This window comes from Ranitomeya imitator, chromosome 2, assembly GCF_032444005.1.
Source record: "Ranitomeya imitator isolate aRanImi1 chromosome 2, aRanImi1.pri, whole genome shotgun sequence".
Taxonomy (NCBI): Eukaryota; Metazoa; Chordata; class Amphibia; order Anura; family Dendrobatidae; genus Ranitomeya; species Ranitomeya imitator.
The window spans coordinates 548,709,659-548,734,502 of record NC_091283.1 but is presented as its reverse complement, the minus strand read 5'-3'; positions in this window follow the sequence as shown (position 1 = coordinate 548,734,502).

The following is a 24,844-nucleotide window of genomic DNA, read 5'->3' as shown; positions in this document are numbered from 1 at the left end:
CGAGTACAGTATGGGGCAGAGCTATGGGGCAGTATGAACGGTGCAGAGCACAGTATGGGGCAGAGCTATGGGACAAAATGAACGGTGCAGAGCATATATGGGGCACAGATATGGGGCACAGATATGGGGCAATAATGAACGGTGCCAAACACTATATGGGGCACAGATATGGGACCATAATGAACGGTGCAGAGCATATATGGGGCACAGATATGGGGCAATAATGAACGGTGCAGAGCACTGTATGGGGCAGAGCTATGGGACAAAATGAACGGTGCAGAGCATATATGGGGCATAGATATGGGGCAATATGAACGGTGCAGAGCATATATGGGGCACAGATATGGGACAATAATGAACGGTGCCGAGCACAGTATGGGGCAGAGCTATGGGGCAGTATGAACGGTGCAGAGCACAGTATGGGGCAGAGCTATGGGACAAAATGAACGGTGCAGAGCATATATGGTGCACAGATATGGGGCACAGATATGGGGCAATAATGAACGGTGCCGAGCACTATATGGGGCACAGATATGGGACAATAATGAACGGTGCAGAGCATATATGGGGCACAGATATGGGGCAATAATGAACGGTGCAGAGCACTGTATGGGGCAGAGCTATGGGACAAAATGATCGGTGCAGAGCAGAGCACTGTATGGGGCACAGATATGGGGCAATATGAACGGTGCAGAGCATATATGGGGCACAGATATGGGACAATAATGAACGGTGCCGAGTACAGTATGGGGCAGAGCTATGGGGCAGTATGAACGGTGCAGAGCACAGTATGGGGCAGAGCTATGGGACAAAATGAACGGTGCAGAGCATATATGGGGCACAGATATGGGGCACAGATATGGGGCAATAATGAACGGTGCCAAACACTATATGGGGCACAGATATGGGACCATAATGAACGGTGCAGAGCATATATGGGGCAATAATGAACGGTGCAGAGCACTGTATGGGGCAGAGCTATGGGACAAAATGAACGGTGCAGGGCATTGTATATGGGGCACAGATATGGGGCAATAATGAACAGTGCCGAGCACAGTATGGGGCACAGCTATGGGACAAAATGAACGATGCAGAGCACAGTATGGGGCACAGCTATGGGACACAATGAACGGTGCAGAGCACAGTATGGGGCACAGCTATGGGACAAAATGAACGGTGCAGAGCACTATATGGGGCACAGCTATGGGACAAAATGAACGGTGCAGAGCACTGTATGGGGCACAGCTATGGGGAAATATGAACGGTGCAGAGCACTATATGGCACAGCTATGGGGAGCACTATATGGCACAGCTATGGGGAAATAATGATCTATTTTTATTTTTGAAATTCACCGGTAAATGCTGCATTTCCACCCTAGGCTTATACTCGAGTCAATAAGTTTTCCCAGTTTTTTGTGGCAAAATTAGGGGGGTCGGCTTATACTCGGGTCGGCTTATACTCGAGTATATACGGTACCTCTCTGGCAAAATTGCCTCTATATTGAATTTACCTTGGATAGATGAAGTTACGTGCACGTATTCCTATATAATGTTCAGCATTTATTCCAAAATGGAGGCTGAAAATGGAGGCTGAAATTTAAAAAAAAAATACAATTGCGAATTGCGCTTTTTTCACTATTTTCGACACATTAGGAATTTTTTTCCTACTTTCCAGTACATCACATGATAAAATGGATGGTGTCAAAAGTATAACTTGTCTTGCAAAAAAACAAGCCCTAACACAGCTATGTTGACAGAGAATGAATGAGGAATGAGGTGAGGAAAAGCAAAAGTGCAAAAAAAGGAAAATCACCTGGTCAGGAAGGGGTTAATTTTCTAAGTATCCTTCTGAATCTGAGACCAAAAAAATTACCAATTTTATCTACCCCTTTCCGACATCGGGCATAATAGTACATTGATGTTGGACTCCCTCTCTTTGATGTGGGCTCTGGCGGTGAGCCCACATCTTTCCTGGCACATATCAGCTGTTTTGAACAGCTGCCATGTGCCCGGAATAGTCACAGGTGGAATCGTAATACACCTGCGGATATTAACCCCTTAAATGCGGCTGTCAAATGCTGACAGCATTTAAATCGCACTTCCGGCAATCACGCTGGAAATATGCACACCGGTGACCCCATCACATTATCGTGGGTCACCAATGGGTTGGCATGACAACCGCAGGTCTCCTGGAGACCTTTATGGTTGTCAGTGCCGGCTTGCTGTGAGCACCACCCAGTGGTCGACGCTCATAGCAAGTGAGTAAATCTGCTACAGTACCTTGGGAAAGTATTTGGCTCACTGGAACTTTTCAACCTCTTCCCACATATCATTCTTCAAACATAAAAATACCAAATGTAAATTTTTGGTGAAGAATCAACAAGTGGAACACAATTGTGATGTTGAATGAAATTTATTGGTTAATTTACATTTTTGTGGAAATTCAGTGCAGCAAACTCGCTTCATTGTGGATCTCTGAATGATTCAATGTTGTCCTAAATGCCTAATGATGATAAATATAATCCACCTGTGTGTAATCAAGTATCCGTATACAGTTAGGTCCATATATATTTGGACAGAGATAACATTTTTCTAATTTTGGTTATAGACATTACCTCAATTAATTTTAAACAAAACAATTCTGATGCAGTTGAAGTTCAGACATTCAGCTTTCATCTGAGGGAATCCACATTAAAATCGGATGAAGGGTTTAGGAGTTTCAGCTCCTTAACATGTGCCACCCTGTTTTTAAAGGGTCCAAAAGTAATTGGACATTTGACTCCAAGGCTATTTCATGGACAGGTGTGGGCAATCCCTTCGTTATGCCATTCTCAATAAAGCAGATAAAAAAAGGCCTGGAGTTGATTTGAGGTGTGGTGCTTGCATTTGGAAGATTTTGCTGTGAAGTAAACATGCGGTCAAAGGAGCTCTCCATGCAGGTGAAAGAAGCCATCTTTAAGCTGCGAAAACATCCTTAAGCTCTCCATGCAGGTGAAAAAACCCATCAGAGAAATTGCTACAATATTAGGAGTGACAAAATCTACAGTTTGGTACATCCTAAGAAAGAAAGAAAGAAAGAAAGAAAGAAGCACTGGTGAACTAATCAATGCAAAAAGACCTGGGCGCCTACGGAAGTCAACAGTGGTGGATGATCGCAGAATAATCTCCATGGTGAAGAGAAACCCCTTCACAACAGCCAACCAAGTGAACAACACTCTCCAGGAGGTCGGCATATCAATATCCAAATCTACTATAAAGAGAAGACTGCATGAAAGTAAATACAGAGGGTTCACTGCACGGTGCAAGCCACTCATAAGCCTCAAGAACAAAAAGGCTAGACTGGACTTTGCTAAAAAAAATCTAAAATAGCCAGCAGAGTTCTGGAATAACATTCTTTGGACAGATGAAACCAAGATCAACCTCTACCAGAATGATGGAAAGAGAAAAGTATGGTGAAGGCGTGGTGCAGCTCATGATCCAAAGCATACCACATCATCTGTAAAACACGGCGGAGGCAGTGTGATGGCTTGGGCATGCATGGCTGCCAGTGGCACTGGGTCACTAGTGTTTATTGATGATGTGACACAGGACAGGAGCAGCCGAATGAATTCTGAGGTATTCAGAGACATACTGTGTGCTCAGATCCAGCCAAATGCAGCCAAACTGATTGGTCGTCGTTCCATACTACAGATGGACAATGACCCAAAACATAAAGCCAAAGCAACCCAGGAGTTTATTAAAGCAAAGAAGAGGAATATTCCTGAATGGCCAAGTCAGTCACCTGATCTCAACCCAATTGAGCTTGCATTTCACTTGTTAATGACTAAAGTTCAGACAGAAAGGCCCACAAACAAACCGCAATTGAAAACCACCGCAGTGAAGGCCTGGCAGAGCATCGAAAATGAGGAAACACAGCGTCTGGTGATGTCCATGAGTTCAAGACTTCAGGCAGTCATTGCCAACAAAGGGTTTTCAACCAAGTACTAAAAATGAATATTTTATTTAAAATATTGAATCTGTCCAATTACTTTTGGTCCCTTTAAAAACAGGGTGGCACATGTTAAGGAGCTGAAACTCCTAAACCCTTCATTCAATTTTAATGTGGATACCCTCAAATGAAAGCTGAAAGTCTGAACTTCAACTGCATCTGAATTGTTTTGTTTAAAATTCATTGTGGTAATGTCTATAACGAAAATTAGAAAAATGTTGTCTCTGTCCAAATATATATGGACCTAACTGTAAATGCACCTGCTCTGTGATAGTCTCAGGTTTCTGTTTGAAGTACAGAGAGCATCATGAAGACCAGGGAACACAACAGGCAGGTCCGTGATACTGTTGTGGAGAAGTTTAAAGCCAAATTTGGATACAAAATGATTTCCAAAACTTTAAACATCCCCAGGAGCACTGCGCAAGTGATCATATTGAAATGGAAGGAGTATCATACACCTGCAAATCTACCAAGACCCGGCCGTCCCTCTAAACTTCCATTTCAAACAAGGAGAAGAATGATCATAGATGCAGCCAAGAGGCCGATGATCACTCTGGATGAACTGCAGAGATCTACAGCTGAGGTGGGACAGTCTGTCCATAGGACAACAATCAGTTGTACATTGCACAAATCTGGCCTTCATGGAAAAGTGGCAAGAAGAAAGCCATTTCTCAAAGATATCCATAAAAAGTGTCATTTAAAGTTTGCAACAAGTCACCTGGGAGCCACACCAAACATGTGGAAGAAGGTGCTCTGGTCAGATGAAACCAAAATTGAACTTTTTGGCAACAATGCCAAACGATATGATTGGCGTAAAGGCAACACAGCTCATCACCCTGAACACACCATCCCCACTGTCAAACATGGTGGTGACAGCATCATGGTTTGCACTTGCTTTTATTCAGCAGGGACAGGGAAGATGGTTAAAATTGATGGGAAGATGGATGGAGCCAAATACAGGACCATTCTTGAAGAAAACCTGTTGGAGTCTGCAAAAGACTTAAGACTGGGATGGAGATTTGTCTTCCAACAAGACAATGATCCCAAATATAAAGCAAAATCTACAATGGAATGGTTCACAATTAAACATATCCAGGTGTTAGAATGGCCAAGTCAAAGTCCAGACCTCAATCCAATCAAGAATCTGTGGAAAGAGCTGAAAACTGCTGTTCACAAACGATCTCCATCAAACCTCACTGAGCTTGAGCTTTTTGTCAAGGGAGAATGGGCAAGAATTTCAGTCTCTCAATGTTCAAAACTGATAAGAGACATAGCCCAAGTGACTTGCAGCTGTGATCGCAGCAAAAGGTGGCACAACAAAGTATTAAGTTAAAGGGGCCGAATAATATTGCATACCCCACTTTTCAGTTTTTGAATTTCCACAAAAATTTAAAATAACCAATAAATTTCCTCCAACTTCACAATTGTGCTCCACTTGTTGTTGATTCTTCACCAATAATTTACATTTGGTATCTTTATGTTTGAAGAATCATATGTGGAAAAAGGTTGAAAAGTTCCAGGGAGCCGAATACTTTTGCAAGGCACTGTATATAGAGGCGATCTGATCATCGCCTCTATGTAGCAGAGCCGATCGGGTTATGGCAGCTTCTATTCTCCTGTGGAGAATATTGATGCATGCCAAAAATGTTAAAAAAAATGTTTTTAAAGATGTAAAAAAAATAAAAAATATATAAAAGTTAAAATCACCCCCTTCACTGCATTCAAAATAAAACAATCACTGACAGTACTCCTTTAGGTGATCGACCAATCAACGCCAATAATAAAACTTGTCGTCTTATTGATTTTATTACCATGGCAACTAGAAATCACATAGATGGATAATGGAAAACCAATATATTGTTGATAAATCAGGTAAAAAGACGGATAAATCTAATTATGTTATATGAAAAAATTAAAGCCGCTAGATCTGATTCTCTTGAAATCTTTTGAGATATCTGGGACCTATGGATCCAATCACAGACTGATGGCGACTTTACAAGAATAATGTTACTATCTGTATAAAGTATAACACAGACACCACTAATTGATGGCTACGACTTTCGATTTAAACGAATTTTAGATCTCGTCAACTTAACTCCCATCATTATCACCTAAGGATCTACATCCCCCCCTTTTCCCTTCTTCCTCTTTTAATTATTATAACACAGTTTTTCAAGATCACGAAAAATGGAGACACTACGGATATCAGATTAAATTAAAAACACATGAGCCGTGCACAAAGTGAACAAGCCTGTAGGGACATTGTTCACACCACCAGAAGACTGAAACCACACAAAAAAGGCACAGTAAAACCAAAAAATACTCTGTCGCAAAAAAATAGCAGTAAACAGCAAGTGCTAATAAAAGGATGAAAAAACACAGGGTATTTGGTTAATACGTTTTTTTGCAAAAAATGTTTATTAAGCCGCTCTACCAAACGTCAAGGTATTAGAGCAGTCCTGACTAATATATGTACTCTCTATCAGATGTATTTAAAAAACTGGTCATATGTATAATACCTGTATGAGCAGGATTCAGAAAGGTAATGTCCAATGTGGACATGCAGCATAGAACGGCTTTTATGTGCATTCACGGCTCACAAGGAGGTGCTTCATGTCCACATTGGATATTACTTTTCTGAGTCCTGCTCATACAGGTATTATACATATGACCAGGTTTTTAAATACATCAGATAGGGATTACATACATTAGTTAGGACTGCTCTAATACGGATATACCTTGGCGTTTGATAGAGCGGCTTAATATACATTTTTTGCAAAAAGACGTATTAACCAAATACCCTGTGTTTTTCCATTCTTTTATTAGCACTTGCTGTTTACTGTTATTTTTTTGCGACAGAGTATTTTTTGGTTTTACTGTGCCTTTTTTTTGTGTGGTTTCGGATATTGGAAAATGGATCAATTTTTTTCTTAGCAAAGTTTGAAATTTTTTTCACCACTTAGATAAAAGAGAACCTAGACATGTTTGGTGTCCGTGAACTCGAAATGACCTGGAGAATCATAGTTGCAGGTCAGTTTTAGCATTTAGTGAGCTTAGTAAAAAATCCAAACAAGAAACAAGTATGGAATTGCAATTTTTTTGCAATTTCACAGTACTTAGAATTTTGTTCCTGTTTTCTAGTACATTACATGGTAAAACCAATGGTGTTGTTGAAAAGTACATCTTGTCTCACAATATACAAGCCCCCAACAAGGCCATATTGACGGAAAACTGAAAATGTTATGGCTGTTGGAAAAAGGGGAGTGAAAAATAAAAACGCAAAACCGAAAAATGCTCCGGGAGTTAAGGAAAGACATAACTCGTAGTTCATATGCCCCAATGCAAAATATGTAATTCATACTGTGTACTCTTTACAAGACTTTGGACCCCCTACACCAAGGCCTGAGGGCAAATGCTATTTTTATAATATTTATAGCTGTGTTTATACAGTATATGTGAGAATTTTAGTCTCAGTCACTGTTGGCCCCTAAAGCAATTAATACTTACTGAATTGAAAATTTATATTATGTGAAATATACAGTATATTTCTGCAGCTGTCTGTCTCATCATCCAACTTAGCTTCGGCTAATTTCTGGCCTATTTTTAGATAGCCGTCTCCATCTCCTTGCCCTCTTTGTTTTCTTTCATTTGATGTACAGTGGAGAGCAGTTTATCCCCAGAGGGACATCTGTGGTAAGGATCAAAGTGTTTTGTTATGTCACAGAGATTGAAACATGAAAATGCTTTTTAGATCTTCAAACGTGTGCGTCACCTCATTTTCCCTATCTTAATTAAAATGCACCAAAATGTTAAACCTTGAGGTGAGTAATCGTTCATAAGGCTATATAAATGTGTCATCTGCAGGCACTGGTATGTCTGTGGGATTTATCCTTACCTGTCCTTAGCATACAAACGCCTCTGTAATTATATATTTTTATCTAGACTCAAATATCTATGATTTTGGAGTTTATGATAAATTAAATAAAATATGAATGCGAAAAATTTCTATAAAGTAAGTGCTTGTTTCTAAATGTTACTTTTGTGTTTTATAATGTCTAAACTCCATAACACGCAAATTGTAACCTTCATTTATGTGCAACGGAACATAATTAAGATCAAATGTTATCCACATCCATATCATTGATGTGAAAAAGTAAATGCCCCTTTAGTTACTCTTTCAACTAGCTGGCTGAATGTAATTGATAATTACATACGAGTGATTGAAAATAGCCAGGCTTGACTGTATTGATTTTATATCGACTCTTTCCTTTAGGCCAGGTTCACATAATAGTATGAAAAATCATCCAATTTTCATTGCAAAAACACAGACTTTCTTCTGAATTGTCATTTAAATTCTTTTCATATGCCATATTCAAATTTCTTTGAATATAAACATGACATCCTTATGGCATCCATTTTTGTACATGACGTAACATGAAACGTGCTCAAGTTCAAATACTCATATGTTAAATATTGCAATTGATCCCCATCAAAATCTGATGCAATACTTATCCATATGAATCCGATTTTTGGTGTGCATTTTTTGGAATTGGTGAGTGTTATCCAAAGTGTTTAAGACTAGTGCATGCTAACAACTAGCAACCCTCTTGAATAAAAATGGTCAATGTGCTGTCAATACGCAATCTGATTTTAACATGTACATAACATGTACAGTACATAGAACATGAGCCCCTAGGACATTTTCATTTATCATTTTTTTTTCTTATACATGAAAATTGTTGTGTTGTTTCCAGTGTGCTGGACAAATTTTTTGTGCCATTTTATACAATCCTTGCTGTAACTGGGTTGTTTTTCATATAAAAAGATAAATCTTAGAAACCTCAGCATCTCCTACCCATTAAATAGTAAAATTCAGTAAGCACATAGATGACATCTGTGCAAATTACATTGACGAATTTGATCCACAACGGGAATCAACCTAGGACATGTCTCCATTTGTTTTGGGTTTTTTTTCAGAATATTATTCCACAAAAATTGACTATGTGAAAAGGCATATTCTTTGTAATGGGATCATGATTTATCTATTCAGGCTATTCGTTACTCGGGGAGTAGTAAGCTATTCCCCTCGGTATATTTGAGTGACCCGCCCAGCATGTTTGGTGCTCTATTGAACATGTTTGGCATGCTTGCCAATCACATTAATGCTGTCGCCATCTTTGGTTTGACATTACTGTGATTGTCTGGCTTTTACAGCATCATAGGGGATATTTAAGCCCTGCCGGCACAATCTTGCACACATTACTTGCGGAAATAACGTACTGAGAGCGTAGTGTGAGCATAGAGAGAGTGAAAGCAGCATATAGGGAGAGTTTCTGATTCTAAAAAGCTCTTTTAAGAGCTACTCAGAGTGAAGATTAGTTCCCTGTACGGTTGAGATAGTGTAGGGAGAGATTTAATACAAGGCAGAGGAAAAGACAGGCAGGGTGTTGCATTATAAATACATGCTGCAGGTCTCTGCTTGGTTGCATTGCGTATGCTGTAGGGACAGATTGTGGGAGTAGGGAAAGAGACAGGGTTTCATATCCAGTACCGTAATATGCAAAACAGCTCTTTTTAGAGCTAAATAATATTCCTGAGTACCAGCATATACTAAATCGCTTTTTTACAGCTACAATAATATTCCTCAATCCCAACGTATACTAAACGGCTCTATCTTTACAGGTAAATAATATTCCTCGGTGACAGTATATACTAAACATCTTTTTTAGAGCTGAATAACATTCCTCACTTATTAAGGAAATAGTGTATATTTATCTATCAGTTGTGCGACTGGCGTAAAGCCTACATAAGATACGCAAACATCACTATTTACCAGTAATTTCCCTGAGTCTGCTGTTGCCGTGTGTCATAAAAGCGATATATAAAAAATTACTCTGCTATTGGTTAAATAAATTGCGTATATTTATCTAGCAGTTGTGAGACTGTCGCAAAGCCTGCTGAGATACACAAACATCGCTATTTACCAGTAATTTCCCTGGGTTTGCTGTTGCCGTGTGTCATAAAGGTGATATAACAAAAAATTACTGTTATTGGTTAAACAAATAGCGTATATTTATCTAGCAGTTTTACGATTGGTGCAAAGCCTGCTGAGATATGAAAACATAACTATTTACTAGTGTTGAGCGATACCTTCCGATATCGGAAAGTATCGGTATCGGTTTGGATCGGCCGATATTCAAAAAATATCGGATATCGCCGATACCGATACCCGATCCCAATGCAAGTCAATGGGACCAAAATATCGGAATTAAAATAAACCCTTTCTTTCCTTGTAGGTTCATTCTACCTGAAGGAAAACAACTAAGAATAATGTAGGATGTATGGGGGAGGTGGCGGAGACATTAAAGGCAATGAGGATTAGTCCAATCAAATAGAATAGCATGTTTTTTTTTTTTTTTTAAAGACGTTCGGATTGAAAAAGATATTGAGTATGTAAATTTTTTTTATTTTGTCAGATATTGATGTTTCACTATTCCACGCCCTTCCCCTTCTTTTTTTTCTTTTTTTTTTTTTCTTTTCCCACACTTTCATCTTCATCATCATCAGCATCCTTGACATCAACTTCTTCACCTTATTCATCTTCTTCTTCATCTTCTACCTATTTTTTTTTTTTATTACATTCTTCATATTCATTTTCTTCAACTATTATTATTCTTCCTATTCTACATATTCTTTTTATTCCACTGTTATTATTCTTCCTATTCTACTTCTTCATCATATTCTCATTTGTGACAGGCATTCCCGTAGTTGTTATCTATAAAAGTTGGAAGATTACACCTTCCGTTCTGCCAGTCACAAAAGTTACATTTGTCCGCGTTCAGTTTGGCCTGCAGCATCAGGCTTTATCCAGGGGCACCACGAGGAGGAACGGACTCACCCCCATACACTGCTTAGTCTTCTTCTGCATATAATTTAGATAATATCTTTTGCTCTGATATTAAGTCTTATGCTTAATGTTCTTCTGCTCTTTGTTCTGCAGCCTCTTGTTCTTCTGCTTCTCGGTCTTCCATGTTGTCGTCTCCAGGGTCTTCGTCTCCAGTGTCGTCATCTCCGCCGTCGTCGTCTCAGCCGTCGTCGTCTCCGCCGTCGTCGTCGTCATCGGGGTGGTCTTCCGGGTCGTCGTCATCGGGGTGGTCTTCCGGGTTGTCGACGTTAGGGTCTTCAACTTGGAAATGTAGCAGAAGGTACAAGAAGGCTGAGAAAATGCCAAGAACCAGCTGATGGAACTGGAACTCGGATGGCTACCCGAAGGTTCAAGAGCCTATGGAACTACCGAGGACCAGCTGACGTTACTGGAACCCGGTTACTAAGCAGGAGGTACCCGTGCTAAAAAGCACTACCAAGGACCGCCTGACGTTGGCGGAACTCGGATACCCAGAAGGAGGCACCTAAGCCAAAGGCTCTGCCCGGAACCAGATGACGTTACTGGAACCAGGATGGGGAGCAGAAGGTACAAGAGCAAAAGACACTGCCGAGAACCAGCTGACGGTACTGGAACCCGGATGGGTAGCCGAATGTCCAAGAGCCAATGGAACTACCAAGGACCAGCTGACGTTACTGGAACCCGGTTACTAAGCAGGAGGTACCCGTGCCTGAAAGCACTACCAAGGACCACCTGACATTGGTGGAACTTGGATACCCAGAAGGAGGCACCTAAGCCAAAGGCTCTGCCCGGAACCAGCTGACGGTACTGGAACCAGGATGGGGAGCAGAAGGTACAAGAGCAAAAGACACTGCCGAGAACCAGCTGACGGTGCTGGAACCAGGTGGTGGACCCGAAGGCCCACAGGAGAGGAGAGAACAGCTAGGCCGCGAGGCAGCCGCAGTTACCGAACCCCAACAGTCCTACAGGGGGAGCTGGGCCTACTGGCACTACAGAACCAGCCTTGACTACCAGTTCACGCAGCCCACATAGGAAGCTCCTAAACTGGAGGCACCCTGGAGTTGGCTAACTCGACCGCCCCACGACGGGGCAAGCATAGGCGTCTCAGTGAAGTTGACACAACCCGGAAACAGCTGACGGTGCTGAAACCAGGCTTGGCACGAGGGAGTACCTGTGACAAGAACACTGCCGAGAACCAGCTGGCGGTGCTGGAACCCGGATGCGTTGCCCCAGTGTGCAAGAGCCAATGGCACGACCGAGGACCAGCAGACGGTGCTGGAACCCGGTTACTAAGCTGTAGGTGCCCGCGCTTAAAAGCACTACCAAGGACCGCCTGGCGTTGGCGGAACTCGGATACCCAGGAGGAGGCACCTAAGCCAAAGGCTCGGCCCGGAACCAGCTGACGGTGCTGGAACCAGGTGGTGGACCCCAAGGCCCACAGGAGAGGAGAGAACAGCTAGGCCGCGAGGCAGCCGCAGTTACCGAACCCCAACAGTCCTACAGGGGGAGCTGGGCCTACTGGCACTACAGAACCAGCCTTGACTACCAGTTCACGCAGCCCACATAGGAAGCTCCTAAACTGGAGGCACCCTGGAGTTGGCTAACTCGACCGCCCCACGACGGGGCAAGCATAGGCGTCTCAGTGAAGTTGACACAACCCGGAAACAGCTGACGGTGCTGAAACCAGGCTTGGCACGAGGGAGTACCTGTGACAAGAACACTGCCGAGAACCAGCTGGCGGTGCTGGAACCCGGATGCGTTGCCCCAGTGTGCAAGAGCCAATGGCACGACCGAGGACCAGCTGACGGTGCTGGAACCCGGTTGCTAAGCTGTAGGTGCCCGCGCTTAAAAGCACTACCAAGGACCGCCTGGCGTTGGCAGAACTCGGATACCCAGGAGGAGGCACCTAAGCCAAAGGCTCGGCCCGGAACCAGCTGACGGTGCTGGAACCAGGTGGTGGACCCCAAGGCCCACAGGAGAGGAGAGAACAGCTAGGCCGCGAGGCAGCCGCAGTTACCGAACCCCAACAGTCCTACAGGGGGAGCTGGGCCTACTGGCACTACAGAACCAGCCTTGACTACCAGTTCACGCAGCCCACATAGGAAGCTCCTAAACTGGAGGCACCCTGGAGTTGGCTAACTCGACCGCCCCACGACGGGGCAAGCATAGGCGTCTCAGTGAAGTTGACACAACCCGGAAACAGCTGACGGTGCTGAAACCAGGCTTGGCACGAGGGAGTACCTGTGACAAGAACACTGCCGAGAACCAGCTGGCGGTGCTGGAACCCGGATGCGTTGCCCCAGTGTGCAAGAGCCAATGGCACGACCGAGGACCAGCTGACGGTGCTGGAACCCGGTTACTAAGCTGTAGGTGCCCGCGCTTAAAAGCACTACCAAGGACCGCCTGGCGTTGGCGGAACTCGGATACCCAGGAGGAGGCACCTAAGCCAAAGGCTCGGCCCGGAACCAGCTGACGGTGCTGGAACCAGGTGGTGGACCCGAAGGCCCACAGGAGAGGAGAGAACAGCTAGGCCGCGAGGCAGCCGCAGTTACCGAACCCCAACAGTCCTACAGGGGGAGCTGGGCCTACTGGCACTACAGAACCAGCCTTGACTACCAGTTCACGCAGCCCACATAGGAAGCTCCTAAACTGGAGGCACCCTGGAGTTGGCTAACTCGACCGCCCCACGACGGGGCAAGCATAGGCGTCTCAGTGAAGTTGACACAACCCGGAAACAGCTGACGGTGCTGAAACCAGGCTTGGCACGAGGGAGTACCTGTGACAAGAACACTGCCGAGAACCAGCTGGCGGTGCTGGAACCCGGATGCGTTGCCCCAGTGTGCAAGAGCCAATGGCACGACCGAGGACCAGCTGACGGTGCTGGAACCCGGTTACTAAGCTGTAGGTGCCCGCGCTTAAAAGCACTACCAAGGACCGCCTGGCGTTGGCGGAACTCGGATACCCAGGAGGAGGCACCTAAGCCAAAGGCTCGGCCCGGAACCAGCTGACGGTGCTGGAACCAGGTGGTGGACCCCAAGGCCCACAGGAGAGGAGAGAACAGCTAGGCCGCGAGGCAGCCGCAGTTACCGAACCCCAACAGTCCTACAGGGGGAGCTGGGCCTACTGGCACTACAGAACCAGCCTTGACTACCAGTTCACGCAGCCCACATAGGAAGCTCCTAAACTGGAGGCACCCTGGAGTTGGCTAACTCGACCGCCCCACGACGGGGCAAGCATAGGCGTCTCAGTGAAGTTGACACAACCCGGAAACAGCTGACGGTGCTGAAACCAGGCTTGGCACGAGGGAGTACCTGTGACAAGAACACTGCCGAGAACCAGCTGGCGGTGCTGGAACCCGGATGCGTTGCCCCAGTGTGCAAGAGCCAATGGCACGACCGAGGACCAGCTGACGGTGCTGGAACCCGGTTACTAAGCTGTAGGTGCCCGCGCTTAAAAGCACTACCAAGGACCGCCTGGCGTTGGCGGAACTCGGATACCCAGGAGGAGGCACCTAAGCCAAAGGCTCGGCCCGGAACCAGCTGACGGTGCTGGAACCAGGTGGTGGACCCCAAGGCCCACAGGAGAGGAGAGAACAGCTAGGCCGCGAGGCAGCCGCAGTTACCGAACCCCAACAGTCCTACAGGGGGAGCTGGGCCTACTGGCACTACAGAACCAGCCTTGACTACCAGTTCACGCAGCCCACATAGGAAGCTCCTAAACTGGAGGCACCCTGGAGTTGGCTAACTCGACCGCCCCACGACGGGGCAAGCATAGGCGTCTCAGTGAAGTTGACACAACCCGGAAACAGCTGACGGTGCTGAAACCAGGCTTGGCACGAGGGAGTACCTGTGACAAGAACACTGCCGAGAACCAGCTGGCGGTGCTGGAACCCGGATGCGTTGCCTTGCCTATTAAAGATTGTCTTCCTAGAGCCCCAACTAGCGGTGTTGGAGCAAAGGGTAAGCAGGGGGAGATGAGTGTAGGCCGAAGCCTGCACTGGAGGCAGCTTTGTGTCTGCGTTGCGTTTGCAGGACACTTTGCCGGCTACACACTGGGGGAACAGCTGGCGTTTCTGAACCCCACTAACACAATGGCGTGTGTTTTTATCTGTGCAGCTAGCACTTGCGGGCAAAAACTAGCGATGTTAGAGCCCGTGTTGAAGCAGGAGGAGGAGGAGAGGAGCAGAGTGTAGGCCGAAGCCTAGTTGAACCAATTTCAAAGGAAACCTTTAACCCCCCCCTCAGGTGTTACAAAGTACAAGAGACACACCTTGTGCAGTATTAATGCTGCACAAGTGAAAGGTTGCTCTATTAATTTGTCTACTTGCACACGCTGAATGAAAGACATACACAATTTACCCCATTCTACAGTCAAACTGTAGTGGATGCGTGACTTGGTTTTTTGATGAGACGCAGCACAGGTGTCCAAAATAACGCCTTGGTGCTTGGCGCAGCTTCCTGAGCGTTGTTATTTGCTGTACAGGAGTCTGCGCTCTTGTGTTATCCCTTGGCAATGCCCTGTTAGCGCTGCCCATCTTATGACCTCATTTCATGTTGGCCGGTGCGGTTAACGATGGCCATAAATCCCAGACCCACAGTGTCTTTTCATAAAGCCACACTGCGGTGCTGGGATTCGTGGCCTTGAGCAGTAAATATTTTGGCCGCTCACACACGTCCTTACACCTGCTTCAGACTGGGCGGCCTCTGCTGATCCCTTCTCGCATGCCGCGGCCATGAGGCTGCACAGTCTGAAGAAGGCGGAAGGAGATGAGTTAAGACAGGCGAAGATATGCACTGCTCGTGCCCATCAATCACACCCTCGCAGTCAAAATAATTAAGACAACGAGGAGCATTTTATTCAGGCAGGGCGGACGAACAGGCGCAAGTAGCCAACCAATGATGTCAGAAGACGGGAAGCGCTACCAAGGGGGGTGCTGCGTATCATTAGAAAGGAAAGTCACACCTCAGGGACAGTGGAATGGTCTCAAAGAGACACATTTTGTACGTGTTGAGTTCCACGTGGGCAAGGAGAAAACATCAGCCACCTTGTACAAATGCAGCAGTACTGCTGTACAAGGTGGCTGTTATACATAGAAACACCTGGGGGTGGGGGCCAGGCTCCCTTCAATTTCAGTTCATGTGCCTGCGTGGCGTTTGCAGGTCACGTTGCAAGCTGCACAGCAGGGGAACAGCTGGCGGTGCTGAACCCCACTAACACATTGGCTGGTGTTTTTCTCTGTGCAGCTAGCATGTCCGGGCAGAAACTGGCGTTGTTTGAGCCCAGGGTCAGCAGGAGGAGGAGAGGAGCAAAGTGTAGGCCGAAGCCTGCACTGGTGGCAGCTTTTGTTCTGTTGTGCCAGCGTGGCTTGTGCTGGACACGTTGCCGACTACACAGCAGGGGAACAGCTGGCGGTGCTGAACCCCACTAACACATTGGCTGGTGTTTTTCTCTGTGCAGCTAGCATTTCCGGGCAAAAACTAGCGGTGTTTGAGCCCAGGGTCAGCAGGAGGAGTAGAGGAGCAGAGTGTTGGCCAAAGCCTAGTTGAACCAATTTCAAAGGTTACCTTTAACCCCCCCCTCAGGTGTTGCAAGGTACAAGAGCCACACCTTGAACAGCATTATTGATGCACAAGTCAAAGGTTGCTCTATTTAATTTTGCTCCTTGCACACGCTGAATTAAACACGTACACTATTTAGCCCATTATACTGTCAAACAGTAGTGGAGGCGTGACTACTAGTCTTTTTAAGGAGACGCAGCACAGGTGTACAAATTTACACCTAGGTGCTGTGCGCAGATTCCTTACCGTTGTTATTTGCAGTACAGGAAACTGCGCTCTTGTGTTATCCCTTGGCAATACCCTGTTAGTGCAGGCCGTCTCATGACCTCATTTCATGTTGGCCGGTGCGGTTAACGATGGCCATAAATCCCAGACCCACAGTGGCTTTTCCTAAAGTCACACTGCGGTGCTGGGATTCGTGGCCTTGTGCAGTAAATATGTTCGCCGCTCACACATGTCCTTACACCTGCTTCAGACTGGGCGGCCTCAGCTGATCCCTTATCGCATGCCGCGGCCATGAGGCCGCACAGTCAGAAGAAGGCGGAAGGAGATGAGTTAAGACAGGCGAAGATATGCACTGCTCGTGCCCATCAATCACACCCTCGCAGTCAAAATAATTAAGACAACGAGGAGCATTTTATTCAGGCAGGGCGGACGAACAGGCGCAAGTAGCCAACCAATGATGTCAGAAGACGGGAAGCGCTACCAAGGGGGGTGCTGCGTATCATTAGAAAGGAAAGTCACACCTCAGGGACAGTGGAATGGTCTCAAAGAGACACATTTTGTACGTGTTGAGTTCCACGTGGGCAAGGAGAAAACATCAGCCACCTTGTACAAATGCAGCAGTACTGCTGTACAAGGTGGCTGTTATACATAGAAACACCTGGGGGTGGGGGCCAGGCTCCCTTCAATTTCAGTTCATGTGCCTGCGTGGCGTTTGCAGGTCACGTTGCAAGCTGCACAGCAGGGGAACAGCTGGCGGTGCTGAACCCCACTAACACATTGGCTGGTGTTTTTCTCTGTGCAGCTAGCATGTCCGGGCAGAAACTGGCGTTGTTTGAGCCCAGGGTCAGCAGGAGGAGGAGAGGAGCAAAGTGTAGGCCGAAGCCTGCACTGGTGGCAGCTTTTGTTCTGTTGTGCCAGCGTGGCTTGTGCTGGACACGTTGCCGACTACACAGCAGGGGAACAGCTGGCGGTGCTGAACCCCACTAACACATTGGCTGGTGTTTTTCTCTGTGCAGCTAGCATTTCCGGGCAAAAACTAGCGGTGTTTGAGCCCAGGGTCAGCAGGAGGAGTAGAGGAGCAGAGTGTTGGCCAAAGCCTAGTTGAACCAATTTCAAAGGTTACCTTTAACCCCCCCCTCAGGTGTTGCAAGGTACAAGAGCCACACCTTGAACAGCATTATTGATGCACAAGTCAAAGGTTGCTCTATTTAATTTTGCTCCTTGCACACGCTGAATTAAACACGTACACTATTTAGCCCATTATACTGTCAAACAGTAGTGGAGGCGTGACTACTAGTCTTTTTAAGGAGACGCAGCACAGGTGTACAAATTTACACCTAGGTGCTGTGCGCAGATTCCTTACCGTTGTTATTTGCAGTACAGGAAACTGCGCTCTTGTGTTATCCCTTGGCAATACCCTGTTAGTGCAGGCCGTCTCATGACCTCATTTCATGTTGGCCGGTGCGGTTAACGATGGCCATAAATCCCAGACCCACAGTGGCTTTTCCTAAAGTCACACTGCGGTGCTGGGATTCGTGGCCTTGTGCAGTAAATATGTTCGCCGCTCACACATGTCCTTACACCTGCTTCAGACTGGGCGGCCTCAGCTGATCCCTTATCGCATGCCGCGGCCATGAGGCCGCACAGTCAGAAGAAGGCGGAAGGAGGGGAGTGAAAACAGGGGAACATATGCACTGCTCGTGCCCATCAATCACACCCTCGCAGTCAAAATATATGAGACAACGGGGGGCGTTGTGTCGGGCAGGGGGGACGCACAGGCACAGCCAGCCAACCAATGATGTCAGGAGACGGGCAGCGCTAACAATGGGGGTGCTGCGTGTCATTAAAAAGGAAAGTCACACCTCAGGGACATTGTAATGGTCTGTAATGAGACACATTTTGTACTTGTTGAGTTCCACGTGTGCAAGGAGAAAAAGTCAGCCACCTTGTACAAATGCAGCAGTACTGCTGTACAAGGTGGCTGTTATACATAGAAACACCTGGGGGGGTGGGGGGCAGGCTCCCTTCAATTTCAGTTCATGTGCCTGCGTGGCGTTTGCAGGTCACGTTGCAAGCTACACAGCAGGGGAACAGCTGGCGTTGCTGAACCCCACTGACACATTGACTGGTGTTTTTCTCTGTGCAGATTGCATGTCCGGGCAAAAACTAGCGGTGTTAGAGCCCAGGGTCAGCAGGAGGAGGAGGAGAGGAGCAAAGTGTAGGACGAAGCCTGCACTGGTGGCAGCTTTTGGTCGGTTGTGCCAGCGTGGCTTGTGCTGGACACGATGCCGGCTACACAGCGGGGGAACAGCTGGCGGTGCTGAACCCCACTAACACATTGGCTGGTGTTTTTCTCTGTGCAGCTAGCATGTCCGGGCAGAAACTGGCGTTGTTTGAGCCCAGGGTCAGCAGGAGGAGGAGAGGAGCAAAGTGTAGGCCGAAGCCTGCACTGGTGGCAGCTTTTGTTCTGTTGTGCCAGCGTGGCTTGTGCTGGACACGTTGCCGACTACACAGCAGGGGAACAGCTGGCGGTGCTGAACCCCACTAACACATTGGCTGGTGTTTTTCTCTGTGCAGCTAGCACTTCCGGGCAAAAACTAGCGGTGTTTGAGCCCAGGGTCAGCAGGAGGAGGAGAGGAGCAGAGTGTAGGCCGAAGCCTGCACTGGTGGCAGCTTTTGTTCTGTTGTGCCAGCGTGGCTTGTGCTGGACACGTTGCCGACTACACAGCAGGGGAACAGCTGGCGGTGCTGAACCCCACTGACACATCACCTAGTGTTTTTTTCTGTGTAGACAACACTTCCAGGTGGCAACTGACAGTGTTGAAACCCAGGGAATCAAAGAGGAGCAGAGTGTAGGCCGAAGCCTGCAGTGGAGCAAGTTGAAAGGGAACCTTTAACCCCCCCCCCAGGCATTTGTTGCTGAAAGAGCCATCTTGTACAGCAGTAATACTGCACATGGAAAATGGTGGCTCCGAAAATTATGCTCCTTGCAAACGCTGAAGTACACACTCATATAATGTGTCCCCTCACACCGTCAAACCATCCCGGAAGTGGGACTTTCCTTTGTAATGTGACACAGCACAGCCGTCATTCCAACCCCCTTGGTGCCGGGCACCACCTCCTCAACGTTGTTTGGTTCTGTCACGGAGCCCGCACTGTAATGTTATCCCTTGGCCATGCACAGTTAGCGGTGCCCGTCTTCTGACATCATGTAGGTGTCAGGCTGGCAGTGCCTGTGCGTCCAAGCTGCCCGAGATCCAACCTTGCAGTGTCATCTAATGTAGTCCCACTGCGGGCCAGGGATCCATGGGCATGCGCAGTGCATATCATCGCCTCTCACTCACCTCCTTCCTGCTTCTTCAGACTGTGCGGCGTCACGGCCGTGGCATGCTATTAGGGATCAGCTGACGCCGCCTAGTCTGAAGAAGCGTGAAGAAGGGGAGTGAGAGGCTAGTATATGCACTGCGCATGGCCATGGATACCAGGCCCACTGTGGGATCACATTAGACGACACTGCGAGGTGTGATTTCGGGCAGCGTGGACGCACAGGCGCAGCCAGGACGACAACAAATGATGTCAGAGGACGGGCAGCGCAAACTGTGCATGGCCAAGGGATAACATAACAGCGCAGGGTCCATGACGGAATCAAACAACGCTAAGGAGGCAGCGCACGGTGCCAAGGGGGTAGCAATGACGGCTGTGCTGCGTCACATTACAAAGGAAAGTCCCACCTCCGGGACGGTTGGACGGTGTGAGGGGACACATTACATGAGTGTGTAGTTCAGCGTTTGCAAGGAGCATAATTTCAAGAGCGACCTTTCCCTTGTGCAGTATTAGTGCTGCACATGGTGGCTCTTTCAGTAACAAACGCCTAGGGGGGGCGGGGACAGGTCCCCTTTCATTTTAGTTGTGCCAGCGTGGCGGTCGCATGACACGTTGCCGGATACACAGCTGGGGATCAGCTGACGTTACTGAACCCCAATAACAGAGGAGCGACTGTTGACTGTGCACACAGCACTTCCAGGCACCAACTGGCGGTGTTAGAGCCCAGGGACAGCAGGAGGAGCAGATTGGAGGTATTGCCGCACACACAGCTGGGGATCAGCTGACGTTACTGAACCCCAATAACAGAGGAGCGACTGTTGACTGTGCACACAGCACTTCCAGGCACCAACTGGCGGTGTTAGAGCCCAGGGACAGCAGGAGGAGCAGATTGGAGGTATTGCCGCACACACAGCTGGGGATCAGCTGACGTTACTGAACCCCAATAACAGAGGAGCGACTGTTGACTGTGCACACAGCACTTCCAGGCACCAACTGGCGGTGTTAGAGCCCAGGGACAGCAGGAGGAGCAGAGGAACAGAGTGTAGGCCGAAGCCTGATTGGAGCAAGTTGAAAGGAAACCTTTAACCCCCCCCCCCAAGACGTTTGTAGCTGAAAGAGCCATGTTGTGCAGCACTAAGGATGCAAAAGGAAAAGGTTGCTCTTTTAATTATGCTCCTTGCAAACACCGAAGTAAACACTAAAAATGTGTCCCTTTATACCGTTAAACCGTTCCGGAGGTGCGAATTTCCTTCGTAATGGGACACAGCACAGCTGTCATTCCTATCCCCTTGATGCCGTGCGCTGCCTCCTCAGCGTTGTTTTAAGCTGCCACGGAGCCTGCGCTGTTCTGTTAGCCCTTGGCCATGCCCAATTAGCGCTGCCTGTCTTCTGACATAATTTGGTGTCAGGCTGTCAGTGCCTGTGCGTCCACGCTGCTCCAGATCCCACCTCGCAGTCTCATCTAACGTAATCCCACTGCGGGCCTTGGAACCATGGGCATGCACAGTGCATAACCTCGACTCTCACTCCCCTCCTTCCCTCTTCTTCAGACTGTGCGGTGTCACGGCCGTGGCATGCTAGGGATCAGCTGACGGCGCACAGTCTAAAGAAGGCGGAGGGAAATGAGCGAGAGCCCGAGGGGAAGATATGCACTGCGCATGCCCATGGATCCCAGGCCCGCAGTGTGACTCAATCAGAAGACACTGCGAGGCGGGATCTCGGGCACCGCGGCCGCACAGGCGCAGCCAGCCTGACACCAAATTATGTCAGAAGACAGGCAGCGCAAATAGGGCATGCCCAAGGGATAACAGAACAGCGCAGGCTCCGTGACAGCTTAAAACAACGCTGAGGAGGCAGCGCATGGCACCAAGGGGGTAGGAATGACGGCTGTGCTGCGTCACATTACGAAGGAAAGTCCCAGCTCCGGGACGGTATAACGGTATCAGTGAACACATTTTATAAGTGTTAAGTTCTGCGTGTGCAAAGAGCTAAAAAAAAAGAGCTACCTTTTCCTTGCGCAGCATTACTGCTGCACAAGATGGCTCTTTCAGTAACAAACGAAGGGGGGGGGGGGGGGAGAGGTTCCCTTACATTTAGGTTGTTGTGCCAGCGTGGCGGTCGCAGGACACATTGCCGGCTACACAGCTGGGGATCAGCTGACGTTACTGAAACCCAATAACACTGGGTCGTATGTTTTTACTGTGCAGCCTGCACTTCTGAGCCGCAACTGGCGGTGTTGGAGCCCAGGAATAGCAGTTCAGGTGGTAGAAAGATGAACACAGCAGGAGACCTGGATGACACCCAATTACTTAATCAGGCAGAGGAGTGGCAAATTCCTGCGAGATCCAGGCCTGGTTCATTTTCAGGAAAGTAAGCCGGTCAACGTTATCGGAGGATAGTCGCATGCGACGGTCTGTTAGTACACCACCTGCGGCACTAAAGACACGTTCCGATAAGACACTAGCCGCAGGGCAAGCCAGCACCTCCAATGCATACTGGCTTAGCTCTGGCCATGTATCCAGCTTAGAGACCCAAAACTTGAACGGGGAAGAGCCGTCTGGGAGTACAGTAAGAGGGCAAGCCATGTAGTCTGTCACCATCTGACGGAACCGTTGCCTCCTGCTGACTGGAGCCGCCGGTGATGGTGTAGACATTTGGGGCGGGCACACAAAAGTGTGCCAGAGTTGTGCCATACTGGGCTTGCCTTGGGCAGAGGCACTGCTTCTGCTCCCTCTTTGGGCAGAGCCTCCCCCACTGCCTCGACGCACTGAGCTGCTTTGTAAAGCACTAGCAGCACTCCTCTCAGTTGGACAGGAGAAGATGATGGAATTCACCAGTGTGTCGTGGTACTCCCGCAATTTACGCTCCCGGGTCAACGCAGGGATGAGGTTTTGGACGTTGTCCCGGTAGCGAGGATCGAGGAGGGTGAACACCCAATAATCAGGCATGTTGAGAATGTGGTCGATGCGGCGGTCGTTTCTCAGGCACTGCAGCATGAAATCCACCATGTGCTGCAGAGTGCCAACCGGCCCAGAAACGCTGTCCCCTGCTTGAGACATGATCTCTGCCCGCTCGTCATCACCCCACCCTCGCTGTACACACTGACCACTGGACAATTGTGTCGCTCCCTCCTCTGGACGGAGCTCTTCCTCCTCCATTGACTCCTCCTCATCCTCCTCACAAATTGGCCCCTGCGTACCCCTTTGTGAGGAACCACGTGGCGCTGACTCTCCAGAAGCTGATGGAAAAGGTGACTCCTCATCCTCCACCTCTTCCACCACATCATCCCTTAACCCTTGCAAAGTTTGCTGAAGCAGGCAGATAAGGGGGACAGTCATGCTGACTAGTGCATCATCTGCACTTGCCATCCGCGTGGAATAATCAAAAGGACGCAAAACCTGGCAGACGTCCTTCATAGTGGCCCACTCTGTGGTTGTGAAGTCTGATCGGCGCTGACTGCGACTTCTTTGCGCCTGATGCAGCTGGTACTCCATAACTGCTTGCTGCTGCTCACACAACCGCTCCAACATATGTAACGTGGAATTCCACCGGGTAGGTAGGTCACATATGATGCGGTGTTCCGGAAGGCGGAATCGGCGCTGCAGAGCAGCAATGCGGGATCTGGCCAAGCTGGAACGCCGCAAGTGAGCACACTCTAGGCGGACCTTGTGCAGCAGGGCATCAAGATCCGGATAGTCCCTCAGAAAACTCTGCACAACCAAATTGAGCACATGTGCCAGACATGGGATGTGAGTGAGGTTGCCAAGGGCCAAAGCTGCCACCAGATTTCGGCCATTGTCACACACTACCATGCCTGGCTGGAGATTCGCTGGCAGTAACCACACATCGCTCTCCTGCTTTATGGCATTCCAGAGCTCCTGCGCTGTGTGGCTTCGATGCCCCAATGAAACTAGTTTCAAGACGGCCTGCTGACGTTTGGCCACGACTGTGCTCATGTCGGTCATAGGTAAACGTTCACGGGTCCATGTGGGGGTGGACTGTGACGGATCCTGCAGAGAGGAATCAGAGGAACTGGTGTAAGAGGAGGAGTCGATGCGTACAGACTGGATTCCTGCAATCCTTGGAGTGGGCAGGACACGTCCTGCGCCACTCGCACGATCTGTACCTGGCTCAACAACATTAACCCAATGGGCAGTGAGGGAAACATATCGCCCCTGTCCATGCTGACTGGTCCACGCATCGGTGGTGAGGTGGACCTTGCTACTGACGGCGTTCAGTAGCGCATGTTTTATGTTTGCCTCAACATGCCTGTGCAGGGCAGGGACAGCCTGCCTGCTGAAGTAAAAGCGGCTGGGCACCTTGTACTGTGGGACTGCCAATGCCATCAAGTCACGGAAGCTGTCAGTCTCCACCAGCCTGAACGAGAGCATTTCCAGGGACAACAGTTTGGCAATGCCTGCATTCAGAGCCTGTGCTCGGGGGTGGTTGGCCGAGAATGCCCGCCTTTTCTCCCATGCCTGGACTACCGATGGCTGTAGAGTAGACTGGGAGTGTGAGGATGACTGGGAAGGTGGTGCTGTGGGTGGAATTACACTAGGTCTCTGGGAGGAAGCCAAACCAGCTGTGCGTGAGCTGGAGGAAGAGGCAACACGAGCTGAAGAGGTGGTAGCTGCCGCTGTTGGTTGGCCTACATCTTCAGTGTGTTTCTGTAACTCCACCGCGTGCCTGGTCCGCACATGTTTCCACATATTTGTGGTATTGAGGTTGCTGACATTTTTCCCTCTTTTTACTTTATGATGACACAGCTTGCATTTGACAAAACAAATGTCATCTGCAACTGTGTCAAAAAAGGACCAGGCACTGCAAGTCTTGGGAGCGCCCTTT